This window comes from Leptinotarsa decemlineata, unplaced genomic scaffold, assembly GCF_025532065.1.
Source record: "Leptinotarsa decemlineata unplaced genomic scaffold, Ldec_3_MD MMD2_tig00001719_RagTag_RagTag, whole genome shotgun sequence".
NCBI classification, from domain to species: Eukaryota; Metazoa; Arthropoda; class Insecta; order Coleoptera; family Chrysomelidae; genus Leptinotarsa; species Leptinotarsa decemlineata.
Genome location: NW_027412569.1, coordinates 5213935 through 5237960, shown reverse-complemented (window position 1 = coordinate 5237960; position 24026 = coordinate 5213935). Strand labels below are relative to the sequence as shown.

The following is a 24026-nucleotide window of genomic DNA, read 5'->3' as shown; positions in this document are numbered from 1 at the left end:
AAAAGATAGCTTTTGCTCTATTTTATCACGCAAAAGTGCACCTAAATCGATGTACTTTTGTTACAGAGATAGAAGCTTCCAAGTGTTGGTGAAAAATTGACTATAGAGACTACAGTGAGAAACATAAAAATGGTTTTATTCAGACAGTGAAATTGAAAAATGCATGAAACAGGGGAATACCCTGACATGGACATGAGTGACGTAGATTTGGATGATTCCGATGCTGATCCCAATTACCAGGCAGAATCGGAATCATATAATAGTGACAGTGATGATTCAATGCTACGAGCTAGTGCTTCGGAGAGAAATAGGATAACTAGCCGATCTCCATCGCCCCAACCAAGTACAAGTAGAGGAATAAATCGATCTCCATCACCCCATTCGAGAAGTTCCAGCAGGTCTCCATCACCCCAACAGAATACAAATATAACCAGTCAGTCTCAATCAGATAATAATGTATGCGACAATATTGTATGGACCGATCCAGTAGGAAACCAGAAGGTATTTCAGTTTACTGGATCCAGTGGAATGGATCCCAACATTAGTGGTATTATGGCGTTGGCAGACCCAATAGACTACTTTGAGCTCTTTCTTTCTTCGCAAGTTTTAGATAAAATGGTGAACGAGACCAATCTCTATGCAACACAGGTTTTAGAAAAAAGTTACGCTACTCCCAGTTCCCGTTTACATGACTGGACTCCTACAGATAGAAAGGAAATGATCAAATTCATCGGTTTATTAGGATGGATGGGTCTGGTCAAAGTGCCCAAATTGGTTGATTATTGGCGCCGAAGCGAGTTATATGCATTCTCACTTCCAAAAAAGACCATGTCGCGAAATAGATTTGAGGTATTGCTCAGATTCTGGCACTTCGCCAATAATGAGGAGGCTGAACGGACCAATCGTCTAAGTAAAATAGATGATATTCTTCAGATGTTTATAAACGGTTTCAAAAGTACATACACACCAGCGCAAAAAATATGTATTGATGAAACTATGATACCTTGGAGAGGGAGGTTGAGTTTTCGCCAATACATACCCTCTAAAAGACATCGTTATGGGGTGAAAATTTGCAAGTTATGTACCGATAAGGGCTACACTTGGAACTTGTCGGTTTATGTTGGCAACGATAAAGCGGAAGACCCACATGTGTCTGCTTCTCAACACGTGGTGATGAAATTAATTGTAGATCTTCTAAATAATGGTAGAATATTGTTCATCGACAACTTTTATACCAGTGTACCTTTGGCTTGTAAATTGCTTTCTCATAATACCCACGTTGTGGGCACTCTCCGCAAGAACCGAAAATACATTCCCTCAGAAATAAAATCTGCACGATTGCAAAAAGGTGAAATCATCGCTAAAGAATCCGCTGATGGAATAACCATACTGAAATGGAAAAAGGGATAAAAGGGACGTCATGATGCTAACCACCACTCACAAGGGTACAGATACACATACTGTTACTTCAAATATTGGGAGAGAAACTGTGAAACCTGTATGCGTTTTAGACTATGATGCCGGAAAATCGTCGGTGGATGTAAGCGACCAATTATCATCATATAACACGTCTCTACGTAGGTCGGTAAAATGGTATCGAAAAGTAATCATCGAAATTTTGTGGGGAACCAGTCTCGTGAATACTCACTTTCTGTATTGCGAAAATTCGGTACACTCTACAAAATTGACAATCACGCAATTTAGGGAGAGTGTTATACAATCGCTTCTTTCTTCTGAACAACAACAAAGAGTAGAAGCCAAGAGAAGAATCCATCATTTGGTTCAACATCAATAAAATAAAAGTGGTCGGTGCAACGAATGCTATAAAACATTTGGTAAGCATGGTAAAGTGGTAGATGGCAAAAAAAAGATGGCTGCACAGGTGAAAACTGTCTGCGATCAGTGTGAGGGAAATCCATTTTTTTGCAGAGAATGTTTCAACCATTGTCATTGATTATTATTTTTAAATGTATTTTTTTAATGCCTTCAAACTTATTTTTACGTTGATATAATTACTTTTTCTTTGTATTCACATGAATAAATCAAATTACTTTACTGCCATTAATATTTGTTTTATACCCACACAATAGTCCCCACCAAAACCCCCCAGGCCAAAACTTTAAGTTTCTCTTTATGCTGCCAGGCCGCAGAGACCATAAGCTAATGTATTTCTTATTGCCGATGTATTCCAGGGAATACACCGCTGTTCAGACAGAATAATAGTCCGTGTATCATTTAGGATACCCCCGGCCTGTGGAAAGCACTACATGGTGTATCATAAGTAATACACCCGGCAGCGAGTGTGTTAAGTATATACTTGGTACCGGAAGAAGAAAAAGACTGATGAGCTCCAATGATAAGTACCAATGGTTTTACTAATGAATGAAAGACTAGTCGTAAGATGAGATTCAGTATATACTGGGTACCAGGAAATTTATCACAAGAAATGGAAAAGACTGAGAACCTCCTAATGGGGTTCATGTATCCATTCATCTAGAAATTGGCCTCATTACTGAAGATGATTCTTTGATGAAAATTAGGGTCAGTTGCCAACTGCTCCAGAGACTATTCAGCGAACTCATGTCGTTGTCTATGGTCGTTTACCTTCAGTTTATGGCGATTATGGCGACTGAGAGAAGCGCGCGGTACGTTGTTCGAACAAAAAACTCATTTTGAAAAAAAAATTATTATTTGCACGTATTGTTGAATGATAAGTACCAATAATTTGGCAAAACAGACTGAATAAATTACAACTAATTTGCTAGATGTAGCTTAAACAAGATGGCCGTTATCAATGTTGTGAATCCTTAACTTCCACTGGATATGAAGAAACGTTGAAAAGCGGTTCATCCTTGCCATTAAAAAATAATGTTTTTCATTTCACACCCTTTCGCGAAGCCAGTCCCCAAACGAATATTCCTGCTTTTCAGGTATTTCGACCCCATTAACGAACCCGCGAAGCGTGTATGAACAAAAATGACTGCGTATAAAATCTACCGAAAACAAATGACGGCCATATTTCTCCATCAACGTCGGCAGGTAATATTTTAGAATATTTTGGATGAAAGAGCGATATTACACATTGTTTCATTTCGTGTTCGCCGGCATATCAAGCTTCGCAGTCTGCTAGTTTTATGACATTTCGGAGGTGGTTTCTGCATTAATTTACGACTCGTTCCGGAATTTACTATTATGTTTCCGGAGAATGTTCAAGTGGGATAATTCAAATAAAATTATGTGCTTAATCTCTATGACTAGTAGGTATGAGTTTTGTTCATGGGGTGGCAATCGCAATATATTGATTAAAAAAGTGATTCGTGAGAATCGTTCATTAGAATGTGAGACCTTGTTGATCCCCAACCTGTAAAACTTTCGACTTCTGAAATGTCATTTGTAAGTGGGTAACAGCTGGTTATCAGAAAAATATATTTTTAACAAACATTTGTTTCAACACATTCAATACTGGAAGTGATGAACAGCAAAAGTGTCATCGAATTCATCCTTGAATCCCCAAGAATTGGGTAACTTTGTTCACTCATTGTATCCAAAATTTCACTTCAAAAACTTTTTTCTACCGATGCTATACAATGTGCCACTTCTCTCATCACTTTCATACGTTCAAAACGAAAGATTTCTCACGCAGTGAGAAATATCCGCCATTACAGTGAGAAATAATTTCTCACTGTTATCACGATAACCCAAGTCAGTCATGTATTGTTACGTATTACATGTCAGATTGATATGACACGTTCTCCATGTTGACAACGCTACGCCGACGATTCGCGTGCAATATACAAGTAGCCCATTGTCGGCGTTTCCATAACAACAAAACCGAAGCACTGCATAATTATTGCTGTTGACTTACCCAATGAAAATAGTTTTATTGTTGATTATTATGGTATAAACAGTTCCGATTTATTAAATATTGAATATAATGGAATACAAAGACTTAGAGTTGGAAAATTTGCTTCAGAAATTGTTCACGAAGCAATAGCTGTTTGCAATAATATTTGCTACCAAGCACATCGAGAGAAAAATATGAAATTGCTTACAAAAACTTTATGGACTGGAAAATGAAAGCCACTTTGTTAGTTTATTTTGAAGAGTTGTAAAGAAGATTGCAATCATCAACATTATGGTCTCAGTACTCGATGCTGAGGAGTACCTTAATTATTAAAAACTGTTGATATATCAAAATACGTAAAACTACGTGCATTTTTAAAACACAAATCTGGAAAATATGTTTGTTCCAAAACAATCAAAAACATTAACTTCTGAAGAAATTCAACAATTTTGAAAAGATGCACCTGATGAAAAGTTTTTGCCGATAAAGGTATGAATTGAAAATTTTTAAATCGAAAAATGATTGTTTGGTTTTGATTTCAGGTTGCTTTAGTTATCTGCTTTACAGGGGCATACCGTTGTGATGAACTTCAAAAATTAAAAATTGATGACATGGAAAATCTTATTACAACTCTTTTGATGAAATTACCCTATACCGAAACCAAGGTTCCTAGAAATTTCACAGTCACAGGAGAATTCTACCAAATTTACAAAAAATATGTGAAGCTTCGACCATGCACAAATGAAACACGTTTTTTTTCAATTACAAAAATAGCAAATTTATGAAACAGCCTGTGGGAATAAATAAATTTGGCACCATGGCGAAAGAAATAGCGAAAGTTTTGCAATTACCGAACCCTGAATTATATACTGGCCACTGTTTCCGAAGGTCATCTGCGACTATTTTAGTTAATGCAGGGGCAGATCTTTCAACTTTAAAACGCCATGGGGGTTGGAAATCCAGCAATGTTGCTGAATCTCATATCGACAACTCCATAGCTAACAAAATGAAAATTTCAAAAAAGTATAGTAGAATCCATTCAGCCTCAAGTGCCATTAGAACCTGAACACAACAATACTGTGGAAGATCAGTACGTTTCCCCATCGACTTCAACTTCGACCGCAGCTAATATTTCAATTACCGCAAACATGTTGAAACAAAACGACCTACCAGGAATTACTTTACAAAATTGTTCAAATATAACTGGTAATTACTATTTTAAATAAAATATAAAAATGAGTTGATGAAATACAAGTATTATTATATATGTATTTTAATTTTTAATACTTGAAAACAACGCAACCGTAGAGAAAGTACAGTGTACAATGCGTGAGAAAATGACATATTTCTCAGTCGCTTGATTTGTGCTCGTGAGAAATTTTTCGTTTTTTTCACTTGTTGTACAATATACTATACTTCATGAATTTTTGTATTTTTTTTTAATTCTACCACATGTCTTTAGCCAATCTTACAGCGAGTGTCTCAGTGATGAAGTCAACCACTTCTTTCAAAGCAATATTCAGAGCGATCTAGCTTGAATTAGACTAGTTGTTGCACGCGGTTTCGCCTGCGTAGAATTTGGTGCCACATTTTATGACACATCATTACCAATACTCTGCGCCGCTAAAAAAATGATTCGTACATATTAGTGGACAAACAATCCTCGTAATGAAATCATCGAGAAATGTTGTATATGCTTTCGGTTCATTTTTTAATAGAAGGTTTTGCAAGTACGTAGAATGGGTATGCAATATGAATATCTCATTTCCAATTAGACAAAAATGAATACATACATTTATCCATCCTCACAAACTTTCACATAGGCCGCTGGCATGAGGCCTATTTCACCGCGAACTTTTCAGATCTATTGTGATGCTCCTTGGTGATCAGAGCTTTTCATCTAGCTTGATCTCTTCGATGATATTCTGAAGCTTTCATATTGGCTCTGTCATAAAATTTTAGCCTCTGGTTTCCCATTTCTGCATCTCCCCTACCTTAGCCTTGCTCACCCTGTTAGTGGATCCACCACTACCCCTTACAACCTTGTTATTGTGGTTTAGGAAGTCTTTCGTAAATTTGTGCAATGGTTTGTTCATGAAATTTTTCGTCTGCCTCAGTTCTGAAAGCTGTTCCACCAATTTATCGATTTGACTTTCCAGTTACCCCACAGAAGGTTTATGGACCTATCATGACCTTGAATGCACCTCCATGGGCTGAACCATCGTCCTCCTCATTCCCTTTGTGTTAGGGTATCATGGAGAAAGTCGTGAACCACCATATCTTCAAATATTTGGAAGGCTTCAACATCTTGAGTGATTATCAATATCCCCGAACTGGATATAAAAATGTCAGGTCAGACGCTTCCGCTTTCTGCTTCGATAAATTTGTTGTGGGTTAAAATGGACACCAATATGTCTTGGCACAATCATGTCTCTGGAATTGCAAAGGCTGCTTCCTGAAAGCTTGGAACACTGTTCCGAACCAGAAAACTGTACACACCTCAGCAACTTTTGATGCTTTATAAAGCTCAGATCACACCTTCTTTAGAGTACTGTTCAAACATACCCTGGAGTTGCTGGATTCCATCCAGAAAAGAGCCATTCGCCTGATTGGAGACGCGAACATCACGTGTAACCTTGATAGCCTGAAACATTGAAGAAAGGTTGGAGATTTTTCTCTCTCTCTTGTAGATACTTTCACGAGAAGAGTTCAAGGGACTTGGCACAGTTGATGTCACCAAGAGCGGTACATATCAGAAAAACGCGATGGACTGTGGCTGCTCATCGTTTTGAGGTTCAACACAGTACACCTCGAACGTCACTGTTTAAGAACTCTTTCATCTGGTGAACTACGTTTATATGGAATAAACTTCCTGAGGAAGTTTTTCCAAATTGATTCAATCCCCAGCGTTTCAAATCCAATGTGAATCACTACTTTCGCACAGGCACTGCTCTGAGAGCACCTTAAGGATGTTCCTGTAGTGCTTGTGTTTTGTCCTTGAAAAATCGCAATCAGTGTACTTCTGCCAACGTTACACAAGTCATTTCATTCCGTCAGTTTCATGAACATCAGTGCTGTCAAAACGACAAAATTAAACGGGAAAAGAGTCACTGACTGGACTAGTGATCTGAATAATCGATATATTTCAACGGCTTCGAAACAAAATCCTGAATGAACTCCTGTAAAAGTCCCTATCACATATTTATGGAGTTTTCAACATGAATAATTTCGTGACTATCTTCATTTAACATAGTTGGAAAATTATCCCTCCTTCATAATTCACCACAAAACACACATATCAATGACAGTACCGTATCGAAGAGGATCAATCATTCGTCCTAAATCTTCCTAATGGCCTCAGAAGCACGGGTTGTGTACGATTCCCACTTCTTTTTCAATTCCTTCCCATAATCACCGCATATACTCCCTGTTTGTGAATAAAAATCCCATCTGAAATATTGCCTTCGGGTGTGAGGGATCAGACTAATACAGATTCATGTAGGCGTGGAGCCATAAATTTGCTGAGGGCAATGTTGTTCGGAAATCTTCTGATACACTCTTTTTCCGGAGATCAACCGTATATATTGTATCGGGTATTTCTTGTCGTCTCATAGATTTTGTATTCCCCGAGCCCCCGAGTGAGTTTGCATTATCAAACAATTATAACCTTTGGCAATATATTGTACTTATTTGTTAGAATTCTTCTATCTCACATCAGGAGAAGGTCCTGTCCACATCACTGCAGGTTATCCATAAATAGAAATATACAAGTCATTTTTTCAACTGATCCAACTATTGCTATCTCAGAAACGGTAACACCTAGATTAGATTAGATTGTCAGGGAGCTAGCCCACGGCTTGATTCACTGCGACCTTTCAGATCTATTGTGATGCTCCTTGGTTGTTAGACCTCATTGTCTAGCTTGATCTCTTTGATGAGACTCCATAGCCTTGACACTGACCCCTTCATATAGCTGGCAGCCTCTGGTTTCTCTTTCCCACATCTGGCGTGACTCAGCCTTGCTATCCCTTCGCATTCACGGAGCACATGCAGTGCGGTTCCTTCCTGTTCTAGACAGAACCTGCATTGAGTTTCTTCTATCAGACCCATGTTGCTCATATGTTTCCTGAGTAACCACCACTACCCTTACCACCTTACGGTTGTGGTTTAGCAGGTCTTCCGTGAATCTGGGCGATGGTTTCTTCATGAACTCTTTCGCCTGCCTTATTCATTTATGGGAGCTTATTCCACCAATCTATCGATTGGGCTTGCATCCATGAATTTATGGATATCTTTATACATGCTTTCGTTTCCCCGCAGAAGGGTTCTGGGCCTTTACGGGTCTCTGCTCTGCCTTCGTATATACCAGCTCCCACTCAATCTTAGGTCTTTGAGCCATCTGTATACCAAGTTTCTTCCGCTTTTACCGGTGGACCGTTTTGCCAGTCCTCTCTACTTGACATGATGATTTTGAAATGTTTTTGAAAATTGACCTGCGGAACTGTGTTTTCCACAGGCCTTCCGAGTTTGAATCTGCCTTCAGTTCATTTACAGTTTCAAGTATTCTGCACCGTGTGACTGGCTGATTGGTGTTTGTCCCTGCATTGGCCTGTGTGTCACCAGTCGAGCTTCTCTTTGTATATAGATGTGCAATGGTGGAAGACCGAGTACGACCCCAAGTGCTGTAGTTGGGGTCGTTCTCTTGGCTCCCGCGACACTTAGGCACGCCAGCCTTTGAATGCTGTCTCAAAGCCTAGGCGGCACCCATTAATAGTTAAATATACAGGCCATATTTTCAATTGATCCCACTATCGCTATCCCGGAAACGGTAACACCTAAGAGATCGTTTATTTTGAACAGAAATTTTCTATTTCAGGGAACTAGAATGATCTCTTTTCAGATAGGGAATATTAGTGGTGTTTCTTGAAATATTCGCCGAAAACCAACATTGTCGAATTTAGTTCTTGCTCTACCGCCTTCATTTCGAATGATATAAAAAAACAACTCTTCCCCTGGCTAATACAACGAAGGATGTTGGATTATAACCGCCAGGTGTCAGTACTAGATTCTCAACTGAAATTATTATGCTGTTGGAGATACAACTGACGTAATAGACTTTCAGTAATTGGAACACACTTACAGACCGGTTCCAGGCTGTTTGGCCAGTGAAAGGAAGTGTCTATCATCAATATAACATCGATGATTTCCAATAATTTAAAATCTAATTCCTTCAGAGTATCATTTCTCGAATTAGGCTGAAGCGAATAACAAACAACATGTTTGTCATCGCTCCATCGGCCTGTGAACGAGGTAACCAACCGCATATCCGAAATTTGCCCAAATCCCCGTATAAGGAAGAAAACTTGAGTTATACAAAAACACTTTTTTCAATTCAGTTTGCACTTCAAACATTTTTTTTTCTGGATTTGAATCGGATATAATTCACAGGCCTGCAGTATAGTACAATTATAGTATAAGAAGAGGTTACATTTTTCTTATCACTTCACCATATTCCCACTTTCATTAGAATCTCAGTCAGCCTCGTTCATTCAGAAAAGTTGCTTTGGTATATTCCACCACACCCCTACATGCAGATAAATTTGAACGCGATCATGTATTTTCCAGGAATAATAGAATTCAGATTCCGTTACGTGAATAGAATTCTGGAAGTTGTATTCCCACCCGAATTGAGAAGAGATAGAGGTTGAATCACGCACATCGTGAGATGTTTCGTGGGCATGTCAACCGCAGAAACATACAACCAAGCAGCAACATTTTTTTAAAGTTATTATTCTCCTTAATTGCTCGATTTGCAGAAATTTGAAATACTATTCTTGACAGAGATTTGACATTTGGAAAAAATTGATCCATGACAAGAAAGAAGTTATGAATTAATAAAAACACAACATGTTGTACTCATACAACTTTGTATAAGTTTGAAAATGTCCGTAAAGGACGAGTATAGGACGAAACTGCAGTAACGTTAGTTACAAATGAAAGTGGTACAAACATAGAAAGTTTCATTTCTCTCTTCATTATGATTTCCTACCACGTAATAACGGCTACATCCATCAATTCATTGCATCAAAAGTTGGTGAGGTGTGTATAGTTTTCTGGTTCGGAACAATGTTCCAAGCTTTTGAGAAGCAGCCTTTGCAATTCCAGCGACATGATCGTGCCAAGACATATTGGTGTCCATTTTAAGCTCCAACAAACTTATCGAAGCAGAAAGCGAAATTGTCTGACTTGACATTATTATATCCGGTTCGGAGACATTCATCTTCTTGGAGAAAACTGATGCCTCGGTTTTTGTGGCATTGAATTGAACCTGGTTACTTTCATCCCATTTTGAAATCACTTTTAGATCTACATTAAGATGTGCAACCTCCTGCAGCCGGTGAAGATGTGCCTCCGTAGCCGATGTTCTGGAATCCAAATGGAATGACGAGACAAGTGTGCTGTCGTCAGCAGAGCAATATATTGAATTCTTGTTTTTTTCAATAAGTCGTTTGGATGAGGTATTTGATCATCAGGTACTTCAATTTGATCTGGTTCAAACACCTCATTTTGAATATTATCGGATTGATTGGCTTGTTCATCTTGCACTGGAATCGGCACCAAATCAGTTATATTATTATTATTATATTATTTATTATATTATATTATTATATTAGGCTGTTTTGATTGATCTTCATAAGTAACTTCTACTTCAGGTGCGAAAAAGACGGATTTACTTTTGGACAAGTTGGTCGATCAATATGTCTCTTCAAAATATAGCCATCATCGAGTTTCACTTGATAGTGAAGAAGCCCAAATTTCTTGATAATTTCTCCTGTCTTCCTTAACTGTTCATTATTTGTGTAATACCTTGTTTGAACTCTTTCTCCCACGCTTAATTGTCATGGCTTTTTATTTGATGATGCTGATTTTTAATGATGAACGGGTTCCAATGATCCAACTCTTTTTCAACCAATGTGCTGAATGCGTAGGGAATTTCACGTTCCCGATGGAAACATGGCTGTACACTTTCACGTAACTTGAGAACAACATTGAAACCTGGAACACATCCTATTTTCTCTTCGAAAACATTTGGATATTTTGCGCTTAGTTCGTCTACACTCCACAGGTTGAATCTTTCAGAGGGTACTGAAGTGTTTTGTTGACTTAGTTGATTCAAATCTATCTTGAGGCGTCGGATCCAAACTCTACCAAGAATAGCAGCGTAATTATCTGGCACAATATAAACATCTTCTTTTATTTTGATGTTACCATAAGAAATGTTAACTACAATCTTCCCATCGGGTATGAAAACATCTTGAGTATATGAGCGGAATCCGATGGTTGCTGGTTCAAGAGGAATGTTCAGATTCAAATCTTGTAATTGTTGACGTTGAAGAAACGTATAAGCTGATCCCGAATCTACTTCGAATTTGATTGGTTTTCCTTCTATCTTGACGTGGGCGTAATAACGATTCATATCAGTGTCAGAACTATTATGATTTTGATAAATATCAACAATATGTTGTACACCATATTGTCGTGCGATTTCATGTGAATCATCGCTTTGAATTTGATTAGTCGATTCAGATTTTGTCTTCTTTGCAACGAATGAAGTAATGCAGACCTTAGAAACGTGACCAGTCCTGTTGCATAAAGTACATTTGAGTGAGGCTTGTTCAGTGTGACAATTTTTTGTAATATGATTGGATTTCCCACACCTAAGACAAATATTCTGCAGTCCTAGTGATTCGAGGTTATATTTGCGACTGAGTGGTCTATTGTACCTCGATTTTCTATTTCTTGAAGGGATATATGAACGTGAATGATTTCTGTGCATTTTATGAACATGTTGGTGTGAACGGTTGACTTTATTGATATCAACTGTTGAAGATGACGTTGAAATTGTTTTCTGGGCAATTTTGCGAGCATCAATTCGAAGATTCGAGCGCAATTGCTCTCGTGAAAATGTCTTTGAAAGTTTTGCTATCAGACTGAAGTAATTGTTCACGAATGCTATTATCGTATAAGCCACGAATGAATTGAGCTGTCAGGAAGATTTCTGCAACTGATTTCTTGCACTCGCATGTGAATTCACTGTCACTTATTTTACTCTTAAGTGTTCTTACAAATTCTGGAATTGATTGTTGTTCATTTTGATAAATTGATAAAAAGTGATGTTGAGCAACTACGTTCTTCTTTGGTGCATAATATTCTTCCAATAACTTTATCAATTCATCATATGTCAACTGCTCAGGAGTTTTAGGAGCAGCCAAAGCTGTAATCATGTTGAAATTTTGAGCTCCAATAGAATTTAGTAGCAATTGAGCACAATAAGGCTTATTTGTATATATCTGCTTCATTTGGAACCTGCTTTTGTAATTTGAAAACGATTCTTTCTTGCTGTCAAAATTTCCGAAGTTAGCTAAAATAAAAAGTGCTGTATTCATCACAATTTCTCCCTTGCTTGATGATTCACGGTTTGTCTGACTCTGTGAACTTTGTAATTGGAAAAAGAGAGTAGATATCATTGCAGTTTGAAATTCCATAAATTCTTTGAACTGTTGGGGGTCCATTCTGACATTTTTTTTGATTATTTTTGATTTTTATAATATTTCTAATTCACCTCGTCGCCAAAACTGTTGTGAATGAGTAGTATTTGATTTGATTCATGTATTAATACCACTTTATAATGAATATGTGAGTTCTCTTTATGATCTTTTTAATTGACATATATTTGACAACTTGATAATTTAGACTAATGATATAACGGGTGTACCAAATATATAAATATATGTAATACACAACAATATACAATAAAAAGAGGGTTGGAGACAATATGGATCCCTGGGGAACACCAGCGTTGATGGTGAAAGTATTCGAGAGATATCCAGCGACGGCCACTTGCAGGGAACATTCTTTCAGGAAGCAGAAATGTTCTGACAAGCCATAGCAACGAAGTTTGGCCAGCAAACCCTCATGCCACACACGGTCAAAGGCCTTAGAAATATCAAGCGCAACAGCGCTTGATTCTCCATGTTTCTCGATTGCGTTATTCCTAATATGGGTGACATACGATAGAAAGTTGTCTGTTGATCTTTGTTTCTGAAAGCCATATTGATGATCGCTCAAGATGTTGACGTTTACGACTTTCTCTATGATTTTTGATATATCTGATAGCAAAGCGGCTGGTCTATACTTATTTGAAAGATTTTTCTTGTCCTTTTTGGAAATAGGCTGAACGCGAGCAATCTCCCAGCTTGAAATCTGCAGACAGCTTGAAAAGTCTGCAGATTGATTATTGATTTTGTCCAAAACTTCAATTGGAATTGTATTTCATTTTTGAGATATTCAGGAAGCATGACATCCATACATTTTTATAGAAATATGAAGGTATTTAGATACATTCTTCGTCTTACACTGAAAATTTAAAGGGACTGAAGCAAAATTATTTTTGTGCATATCTATTCTTATTTATAATAAATCTCAATCAAAGCCCTACTATATAATCTCTCAAAAATTTTCATCTGATTCCCAGTTAGTGGGAATAACATCTATGATGGATCTGAATATCTTGAATTTTGTTTCTTCTGCTGAGTCTTCCTCTATTCTCGATAAAAGTCCAATTTTTCTAGACATTTCTTTTGAGGTATTCGAGTTCGATCTATTTTAATGATTTGTGAATATCCATGACTCCAATAGTGACAGTTCTGTTTGTTTATAATCCCGTTCGAATGGAAAGACTGCTCATCAAGAACTAAATTTGGCCTAATCTATAATTTTTTGGGTAACAAAATCAAAAATCCGTATTTGAATGTCATGATCGTCTTGTTGAAGCTCTTGGACCATCTTAACCCCAAACGATTGAGGTGAAAATTTGTTCTCACATTCAGTGGATGACAATGCATGGTCAGCTAAGTGATCCAATATGGTGGACCGCCCAAGATGGCCAAAATGGTGGATCATGCAATCACATGATATGAGTTCAAGGAAAAAATCGAAAGGTTGAAAACAAAATTGCCACCAAAACAATATTAAAGAGCTTCAATTCGGTGAAGGTCAGATTGGGATAGGTTTATATCACATTTATTGTGGCACTTGATGAACTGATGGGTTTGATTCGATTTCGAGTTCATAATTTTCTTTTTAAAGTTGAAAAATGAAAGTTTGTACTCATGAAAATGTTTTCACCAATGACTAATTCAAATTATAAATGCTAATATCTCCATAAATCACCCTGTATAATCGTAAGGACCAGAAAAATATGTACTCTTCAAGATTTCACTACTTTGAATACTAAGAACCAATTTCATGTAATTTATAGCTACATTGGGTCGAATTCCATCGGGAATACTTCCTTCAATCCACATTGACTCTCTAATATCTTCTTTCGCCATTTCCACACCAAATTACTAGAGAAGGCAACTTCTCCTAGTACAAGTCGATAGTTTCAACCACAATTCACCAATTCTATCTGAACTCCCGACCACACCCGAGTTTCTAGGCCGAATAATTGCATTGTTCCAATTAGATTCCTCCGGGAAGGATATATTTCAATCAGTCTGTATAAACAGAATGGTCCCAGCTATCATTCTTTCTGTCAAGAAAGTCCTTGGTTTAATTAACTGGACTGACTGATTCAAATATCTCTGGTGTGCGATTATTCTGTGGAGTTGTATAGCGGCTGAATGCATCGCTCTTGTGTGATAACTCTCCCGTGGACATTTTTATGGGATAGGTACATAAGACTAACTGGGTGCTTTCCACACTTTCATGATTTCTAATTCCGATTTTTTCATGCATTCCGTTTTGACGGGTTCTTCAAATGTGGGTTGATTATGAAAATCCATAATGTATTAAAATAATTCTTCGTTGTGGGATTTTCATTAAACTTTTGTTACTTCAATGGGTTCATTAGATACTTGGCCTATTGCTATTTGGTTGACGTCTGACTTATCCCTTTATTCCTGGTCTTTGGAAAACAATGTAGCCTCATGGGCTTATTGCGTATTTCTTCTAAACTTTGTTCCTTTGCTTGAGGCCTTCTCTATATGACCCTATTTCGTCAGGTGTTTTTATTCTAGTGCTTTGGAGCTGCCCATTTCTCCCAAGTTTCTGATTAACCCTGCAACCTCATGGGATTACCCGCCCTCTTTTTTTATGACAACCATTCTCACAATGTTGTGCCCTGTAATGGACATACTTTGGGTTATCAATGAAATGTAAGCCTCCTGTAATCCAATGCCTCAACATTCATATAAAATATGACGAGCTGACACTTTGCTGTATCGACTGCCGTCGAGGTACCTATTGCACAGGCTTATTTTGTTCAGGGACCTCTCGAGAGACAGTGTCCAGTGGGAAGCCCTATGATTGTTCTGACCTGCTTTGCTGGAAAAGCTCTTCAGTTCTTTTCTCGGATTGTCCCTTCATGAATTTTTTCCTGTTCGTGTTTCCCCAAGAATCCTATATATTTCTTACTGACTCATTTTCCAATCTTTCCCCGAACCGAATACTTTGGTACCCCCACAACTAGTTCAGGGCCTATATATAGAGCTTCTGGCACACTATTCAGCGTTTTCGTTGCCTGTGATGCCAAAGTGTTCTAGCACCTCGATAGTTTTTCAAAGACAGAACACAAGCACTACAGAAGAATCTTCAAGGAGTTTGAGATCCAATGCATTTGGAAAAACTTTCTCAGGAAGATCATTTAACATAATCGCAGTTCTCCAGATAGAAGAGTTCTCAAACAGTGAAGTTCTGGATAGAATCCAGCAACTTTGGGGTATGTTTGGGAGCAGAGCTCTCAACATGAGAACAATACTCAAAACAAGGTTTGATCTGAGCTTTATGAAGCATCCAAAGTTGCTGAGGTGTGTACAGTTTTCTGGTTCGGAACTAACAGTGTTCCAAGCTTTTGAGAAGCAGCCTTTGCAATTCCAGCTACATGATTGTGCCAAGACATAATGGTGCCCATTTTAACCCCCAACAGCTCATGGAAGCAGAAAGCGGAATTGTCTGATCTGACATCATTATATCCGGTTCGGAGACATTTATCTTCTTGGAGAAATCCCATGCCTGGGTTTTTGTGGCATTGAATTGAACCTGGTCACTTCCACCCCAATTCGAAATCACTTCTAGATCCTCATCAACATATGCAACCTCCTGCTGCCGGTGAAGATGTGACTCTGTAGCCGATACCCTGGAATCCAAATGGAATGATGAGACAATTGTGCTATCGTCAGCAAAGCAATATATTGGATTCTTTCCTGTCCGTCAGTTTTCTCAGTTCTTCACGGCATTTCCAGAGCAGTTTGAATGTCAGTTTGGATTCGTCAGTGCTCTAAGTGCAAATATAGAGCCGCTTCGTACTCAGTCTGTACACGACATGAACAATATGTGAAGTTCTCAAGCCTTCTGGTCACTGTGAATAACACTTGATTATAATTCTACGATCCAGTAATTGACGGATACTCTTGACTCTCCAATGCCTGGGAAATTTTCCCTCGAAGATTACCGGTGATGGTTGATTTTCTGGAAAAGGAAAGAGCAATAACTGAGAATCGCTATTCGACCTGCTATTGGACCTGGCCACTCTATGAGAAAAAAATCATAGAGAGACGAGTTGGAGAGTTGTCCAGAGTTATTTTATTTTTGCTTGGCAGTGCTTCCACACCCGAAAGACTCGTTGCTTTGCAACCAGTTCATGATATGGGGTTTAAATTACTCAAAAATTTCTTTCTTTCATTAGATCTGGATCCGTTCGACTATCATGTAAGTAAGTACGTAAATATTTATTCAGGTAGGCATAATATACAATATGAATTCAATATTAAAACTAGATAACTTGAGAAACTAGAAAAAAAGAAAAGAACTAACTGAAACTGGAAATTGTGAGTCCAGGCTGAGCTACCTAAGCAATGCTTGTGTTGGATTACATCGAGTATTCATATGTTGATTGGTGAGTAGAAAGAAGGAAAAATCAAAGTTAAACTCATTGTGAGGGAAAGACTATATGGTTATTTATTGTATTTTGTATTTCATATTATTATTCGAGTTCGTATACGGTTTCAGTTTGTTATAATTCTGGTTCACATATTCTTTCAGTTTTGATTTCATTTTACGTTTATTAGGAATGTTTCTGATTTCTAAAGGGACTAGGTTTAACAATTTTGGACCAAAGTATGATAAAAATTTCTGTGTATGCGTTAGCTTACAGAGGGGAACATTTATTTTCTGCTCAGATTCAGTACGCATGTTGTAAGTATGACTTATCTGAGAGATGGAGGCATTTTGCATCCATATTAAGCATTGATAGGTATAGAGTTTTCTTACATCAAATAAGCCAGTTTCTTTGTAAAGGTCTAGAACGTGTAATAATGTTTTACTGAGACCACCCCATATAATGATACAGTACCTCAATAAAGATTCAGCGAGTGAGTTGTAAATCGTAAGTAAGAGCTTCCTATTATTCAAATTTCTGATTTGATAGAATTCATAAACTGACTTATTGAGTCTCTTAACTGTGTTGTCAATGTGTTTTTCCCATCGCAGGTGTTGGTCTACAAATACTTCATGTTGTCAACTCTTTCAATTATTGGACACGAACACTGTGTTGGGGTTCGGCATAGATACTTACGAACAGTGAGAGTGTTATTCAAGGGTTGGTCTTTTTTTGCTGAGGTGAACGCAATGAACTTAGTTTTTCCCACATTCAAACTCAGGAGGCTCATATTCTAAACTTGAAAAAAAGCCGTGGATTTTTTCAGAAGGAAGAGGTGGTACACAATGTTGAGGTCTGTTGTGGTGAGCAAGATATTTTTTGAAGATTGCAGATGGACTGTAATGAATATCGAATTAGGAAATGATAATATTTCGACATTTAGATTTTGTCTACTTTGCTAGCAAGCTCATAGTTTTACAATACATCCTTGTGTAATGATTTGGAAATTCACTTCAGAAGCATATTGAAATGCCCAGTTCACCTCCGAGTCCAAACTTCTCTGGTATCATAAGATGCTCCAAACCCATCTGAACCTGATGTTCAGACTATATTCAAAAGCCACTCTCTGAAATTAATGGATTCCGATTCTAAAATACCAGCGCCCTGTTCCTCGATTATTGTATCCTTATCTACATGAGACTATGAGCGTTCGTTTGTAAATGGTTAAGTCTGTCGTATCGAGCATTATCTTCAAGCTTCTGTCACCGCAGAAACGATTTAATCTTGGTGGCGACACAAAGCCCTTTACTTCTGCGACTGACTACGCCACCATGCGTAAATACTGTGGGGAGGAGTTCGGGGTAGATCATTTTCATAGGGATGAGGCATTACTAAGATCAGAGTAAATTCTAATCCTGCCTCATGGGTGTTTGGATACTGAATTTTTTTGATGTCGCGATCATCGATGTTAATGCTGAATACAAAATCAATCGTTGAAAAGTTATAAATAGTATTCAACTCTGATGATTGAGTTTCGTTTCCGATATGGTGGTGGACAGACGTGCCGATAACGATCGTCTACCCACGCCGGTTGGAGGTCAAGGTGGACCAGATGTCCACGTGGGGACTGGATTTTATCAATCATATGTGTAAAAATATGTGTAAAAATTCAAAAAGTATCCCAAGCAGGGAGCGACTCAACAAAAAACATTGTCAATTCCGATTGGAGGAGGATGGACAAATGCGCTGAGAGAAAGCAACGTCCAATAAATCTAAATAAAATCAAAATATACTTTATTGTCCGAAGATTTGCATCTTATTGACAAAGTCCAAGAAATACAATGTGGATATAAAAAAAATTACTAAAAAAGTATAAATGTAAATATAAAAAAGTTCCAACAATGAATAAATATAAATATAAAAAAAAGTTCTAAAAATGTATAGATGAAATACCACCATGTATAAAGTGATGGTACAATAGTAGTAAAAATATTACTAATATATTATTAAAAGGATTCGCTAAAATACTCTTCCAAACTATAATAGGGTCTATCCACAAGGAGGTTCTTTACCGCCTTTTCGAAATGAACGTTGCTTAAATTTGCAGATCTATTGGTAAATGATTGAACAATTTACCACCATTGTAGTATATGGAATCCTTGATTAAATTCGAAGTTGGGATGGGAAGTCTAAAGGTATAATTGCTATGGCGAGTAGCATAAGGAGTAGAAGCAAAGTTGAACTTCGAATTATGTTTATAAATAAGGCAAACTGTCTCTAAGATAAAAAGTGCGATGAATGTTAACATTTTATTGGCAGTGAACAAATTCCTGCACGATTCTCTGGGTTTAACTTTACAGAGACATCTTAGTGCCCTCTTCTGTAATATCAATACAGAAGAGAGGAGAGATGAGATGCATGCTCCCCAAAAAGGTATTCCATAACGTAGTCGTGTTACGTTTCAATTTAGCACTAGATCAAACTGCTCTTATGTGACCTTTCAAAACACTACGTTACCTTTTAAGATCTTTATTCAAAGGATATTAACAATGTAATTAAGTTACAAGTAGATTTTATTCATTTAACATCATAGTAATGGGAATCTTCCGTTCCATAGAAAACCATACCTGAAATGTACAAGAATATATGTATGCTCCCTGACTAACTGCTTTGACCAGTACTTACACATTCTCCTCTTGCCAATCGACGTTGGAGATCCGAAAATTCCTCGCTAGGTTGAAATAGTTGTTATTGTTTGTTTCTCAGTTTACTTCGCCTATCATTTTTCAGCCGTTGTCTGCCTTATTCTCTATACCTTCCCAAGAATATTTCTTGCATAGATTGTTATTCATCACTTCCAAAAGGATTACTTACATATTAGAGTCATATCGCCTGAAAAACAATATTAGTTAGCTCTGGGTTTCCGAATACTGTTTGATATTTTCGGTAAATATTCTGCATAATACGAATGCTTAAATATTTGTACTGAAAGGGAAGGATGTGGCGACTTACCTTATATGTTTCTATTCCATCGCATGAATAAGGATTGGTAAATAGTTGAAAATAGGTTGGAACAATATTTTGTAAACATTCGTAAACAAGGTTAAGAGACATCTGCCGAACTTTCGTAGTGTCGTTCCGTCGACTTACACCGAACTAGTTCTACAGTTGTTCACGGGTGAGGGATTGATTGGCTACTCAAGTTGTTAAGGGTTGTTTTAGGGTTGCATTGCTTTGAGAAGGAGTTTTGATGGGTCATGGACTTGTTGATGATGTCTCAAGTGGCTGTGGAGGAATTGATAGATTTATGATGTTGTGCACAGCGCCCCCTTGGTGCTTGTAGGGTAGGTTGGACGCACTGTGGCAACAACTGGTTAGCTGTCAGATGTGGCAGTCTCTTAGTATTCGGAAGTTGGCCTTCGATGAGCTTGGTTTGGAGTTCAAGGGTACCATCAGACTGATTGTAGGATATATATGGTTGTATTTGTGCCATCCTTCACGGGGATTATTTCTACAAGTCAGGATTGTATAGTGGAAGACTGATTGGTCATTTTGGTGTGGATATTTGCAGTCTGAAACTTAAGCTCTTTTGAGGATTTGTGGTGGTTACCGAACTCGTGCCAGGTGGAAGGATTTCCGAAATTAGATTCATAAGAAACAGAAGGCCCTCAGTCACTCATCAAGTCCCAGTAGGACTTCCGTGCAGAGCACCGCACACGAAGAAACGTATAGAAAACCCCTTGGCCAGGGTTTTTTTTTATTCTTTCCTTTTTTTTATTTATCTTTCTGGATCTTATTTGGTGATCCATTACTGGTCCAGCTTGTCGTGCCCTACAGGGTGATCTATCTTGGTGGTGCTACAGGGTGATCCATCTCCGCTGTACTACAGGGTGATCCATCTCAGCAGTACTACAGGGTGATCCACTTCCGTCGAACCACGGGGTAGCCTAACACCATATACCGGGTGGCCCAAAAGGAGCACGCAAGTTATAATTGATTTAATTGAAAATTTGTGATATACTGAGATATTTGAATAATTGTTGCCCTTATGTTTATTGATACATGTTTGATATAGTGTTTGTTTATTTATACCTGATTGATATAGTGATGCATTTGTGAAACGGAAATTGAGGTATTTTCTTCCTTTCACGATTGCTAGTTGACACCGATGCGCCTACGCCTGAGCTTACGCGACCCAAACGAGTTTGTCTTACCTTCCGATACTAGTATTTACGATTTCACCCACTCAATTTTCGTGTTAGTTTTACTCGACGTATTGTAGTTTTTTTTGAGCGTCGTTACTACCGTAATTTATGGCTGATTGAATTCGTGGTTATATACACCGCGCTCTTGTATTGACATCTGAACATCGCGTAGTAGTGTGAATATTGCATTGTTGTCTTAGAAGCGTTGTTGGTTAATCCATGTAAAGTAGGATTACTGAATAAATCATATTGGGGATCTTTATCTTTTATTTCCAATATTAATTGGTAAGTTATTGATATTGTGAGTTACTTAGGGTATCTGGAGGATTAAATTTACCTGGCGCCCATTAAGATCTATTTGAAATTTGCTAAGTTGTTTAACCCACTCCCGTCTCCACTGTTTAGCTTAGCCGCGGATACCCATCTGTCTTATTTGTTACCGACAGATGATTTAGTCTCCTCTTGTGGTTTGTGAGGTGACAGTCGAGATTCAACAAGTGCATGGTAAACGGTCTTTGCGACATGGAAACCCAACTCATTTGAAACCACTCTAACTGCATAACATCCCAAGGAGATCTTACTCTTCAGTTGTTTAAGGTGCTCATCAAATTTCAGCCTATTATCAATGAATACACCGAGAAACTTTGTGTTTAATTTATTTTGTAATACGTCAGCGTCTATTGAAATGTCATCAAGCGAACATTTGAATGATATTATATTCGTTTTGGATGCATTTAGAGAGAGTAAATTTGCATCGCACCAGCTCTTCACCTTCTTCAAGTCGAATGATATTATTTTAATTAGCTCCATTGAGTTTTTTCTTTTCACAATATTGTAGTATCATCCGCGAATAGAGTTAAACTACCAGATATGTTAATCATAGATATGTCATTCATATATAACAGAAACAGAACAGGGCCTAAAACAGAACCCTGTGGTACACCAGATTCAATGGCCCTGTTCTCCGAGAGTTCCGTTGTCCTCACCATTTCACTCCGACCTGAAAGGTACGATTCGAACCAAAGAGAGAGAGACACTCTGGTGACTGATCTATACATATTTATTCAGTCTGTTTTGCCAAATCTCCAAGGATGGATATGGCATTCATCAATACGTGCAAATGATGAAATTGTTTTATCAAAATGGGTGTTCTGTTCGAGCAACGTACCGTGCGCTTCGCCCATTTCACGGTCGCCATGATCGCAATGTGGTGAATTAATTTGAGTCTGCTGGTTCAGTAAACGATCGACCAATTCATCCAATTGTCAAATTTACAGAAACACACTTACTATCAATAGAAATATCTATACACAACCTGTGTATAGAACTAACAGCATCATATAGATTACCGTCAACTGACACACAAGTCTACATAGATGACTTGCGTAACTATCTCTCTTCCCTTGGAATTTTTTTTTTAATATTTTCATGGGTGATATAAATTTGAATTTAATGGATAGATCTTCAACATATATTGATGAATATGTAAATGTTCTCATGCAATATGGTTATTTTTCCTTTATCAACAAGCCCACCCGTATTACTCAAAACTCACGAAGTATTCTTGATCATATATTTAAAAAAAAAGGTTTGAATGCCTGTCATATTTCAAACAAATCTTACTGATCATTACACAACCTATTTAAAAATATCTCAAGAAAATATAACCACACAAACCATTATTAACAGGTCAATAAAAAAAGTCAACTACATAGAACTGAATGAATATCTGGAAAGCGAAAACTGGGAAGATATTATCATGTGTTCAGATGCCCAGGAAGCTTATGACAGGTTTACTTCTAAACTCCAATTTTACACTGAATTGAATTGAATACACTGAATTTGACACGCATTCCTTTGGTAGAGCTTAAAAAAGAATTCAACGTATATAGAAATAAATTGAACGCATTAATCAAAAAAACAAAAAATTACTTCTATAGAAAAAACTTGATTCTTTGGATGGAGACTGCAAAAAAAACTAAAAACTCATCAAAATGTAACAAAAAAAATATTGAGCAGTCCATCTCCAATATTCGAATAAAAAACAAAAACGGTGAGCCAGTAACAAGTTTAGATCAAAAATTAAATATTTTTAGTGATTACTTTGCCAGCATAGGTTCTGATATGGCTAAAAAAATAGACAAAGTTGGATCTCTACCTAACAATTTCCTCAAAGACCAAACCATATAATCATAAATATTTTCAAAGCCAGCAACGCAAAACGAAGTAATTGAAATGAGCTCTAAAACAGCTGTTCACCAGGTTCCGATGGCATATCCTCATTATACATAAAAAATATACATAAATTTCTGATAGAGCCACTAGTACACATCATCAACTTAACTTATAGGCAAGGAAAACTAGCAAAGCGGTTCGGCGAGGGTGCTTTGTTCACTTACTCTAATTGACTGCCGTGTTGATCGGTGGTTCAAGCCCTAGTCTGAATGATCGATCTTCACTTGCTATCGTCCAACCCGTGTTAGGAATCACACGTTAAAAGGTAAGACCTCGTTAATCCTTAGCTCGCACAAGTTTCGACTTCTGAGGGTTGTCGTTCGTAGGGGTGCGACAGCTGGTTAACGGAAAAACAGACAGACAGACAGTGGAAAGACTCATCGGTGACTCCTATTCATAAAGCCGGCAAACGCGATTGTGTAGAAAATTATAGGCCCATTACTGTTATAAATAATTTTGCGAAAGTTTTTGAATTTACACTCAAAAAAAGATTAATTAATTTTTTTTATGAAAATCATGTAATATCACAAAGTCAATTTGGTTTCATAGCAAACTCTACTAGGGAAAGTGATGTAGATATGATTGAAAATATCGTAATGGCATTGGATAGCTCTCAAAAATATTTGGCGATTTTTCTGGACCTTGCCAAAGCTTTCGATACCGTAGCGTAGCACATGACAAGTTTCTGAATAAATTATACACATACGGTATACGGGGACCAACTCTACTTTTACTAAAAGACTACTCAACTAATAGAGTACAAAATATTTAAATCGATAACCAATTCAGTAATTCTACGGAA

The 24026-nt window shown here is 37.5% G+C and overlaps 1 protein-coding gene and 1 long non-coding RNA gene across 6 annotated transcripts in view; one reads left to right on the top strand and one right to left on the bottom strand.

The window, feature by feature from the left end:
- Dscam2 (Down syndrome cell adhesion molecule 2) overlaps positions 1-24026 on the top strand; it is a 521384-nt gene that overhangs the window by 57618 nt on the left and 439740 nt on the right. The window lies entirely within an intron of this gene.
- On the bottom strand, positions 19228-19887 carry LOC141482692 (uncharacterized). The gene is made up of 3 exons (XR_012465666.1): positions 19797-19887; positions 19470-19676; positions 19228-19411 (listed from the first exon to the last, which is right to left on the bottom strand). It is a non-coding gene; the product is annotated as an uncharacterized lncRNA (long non-coding RNA).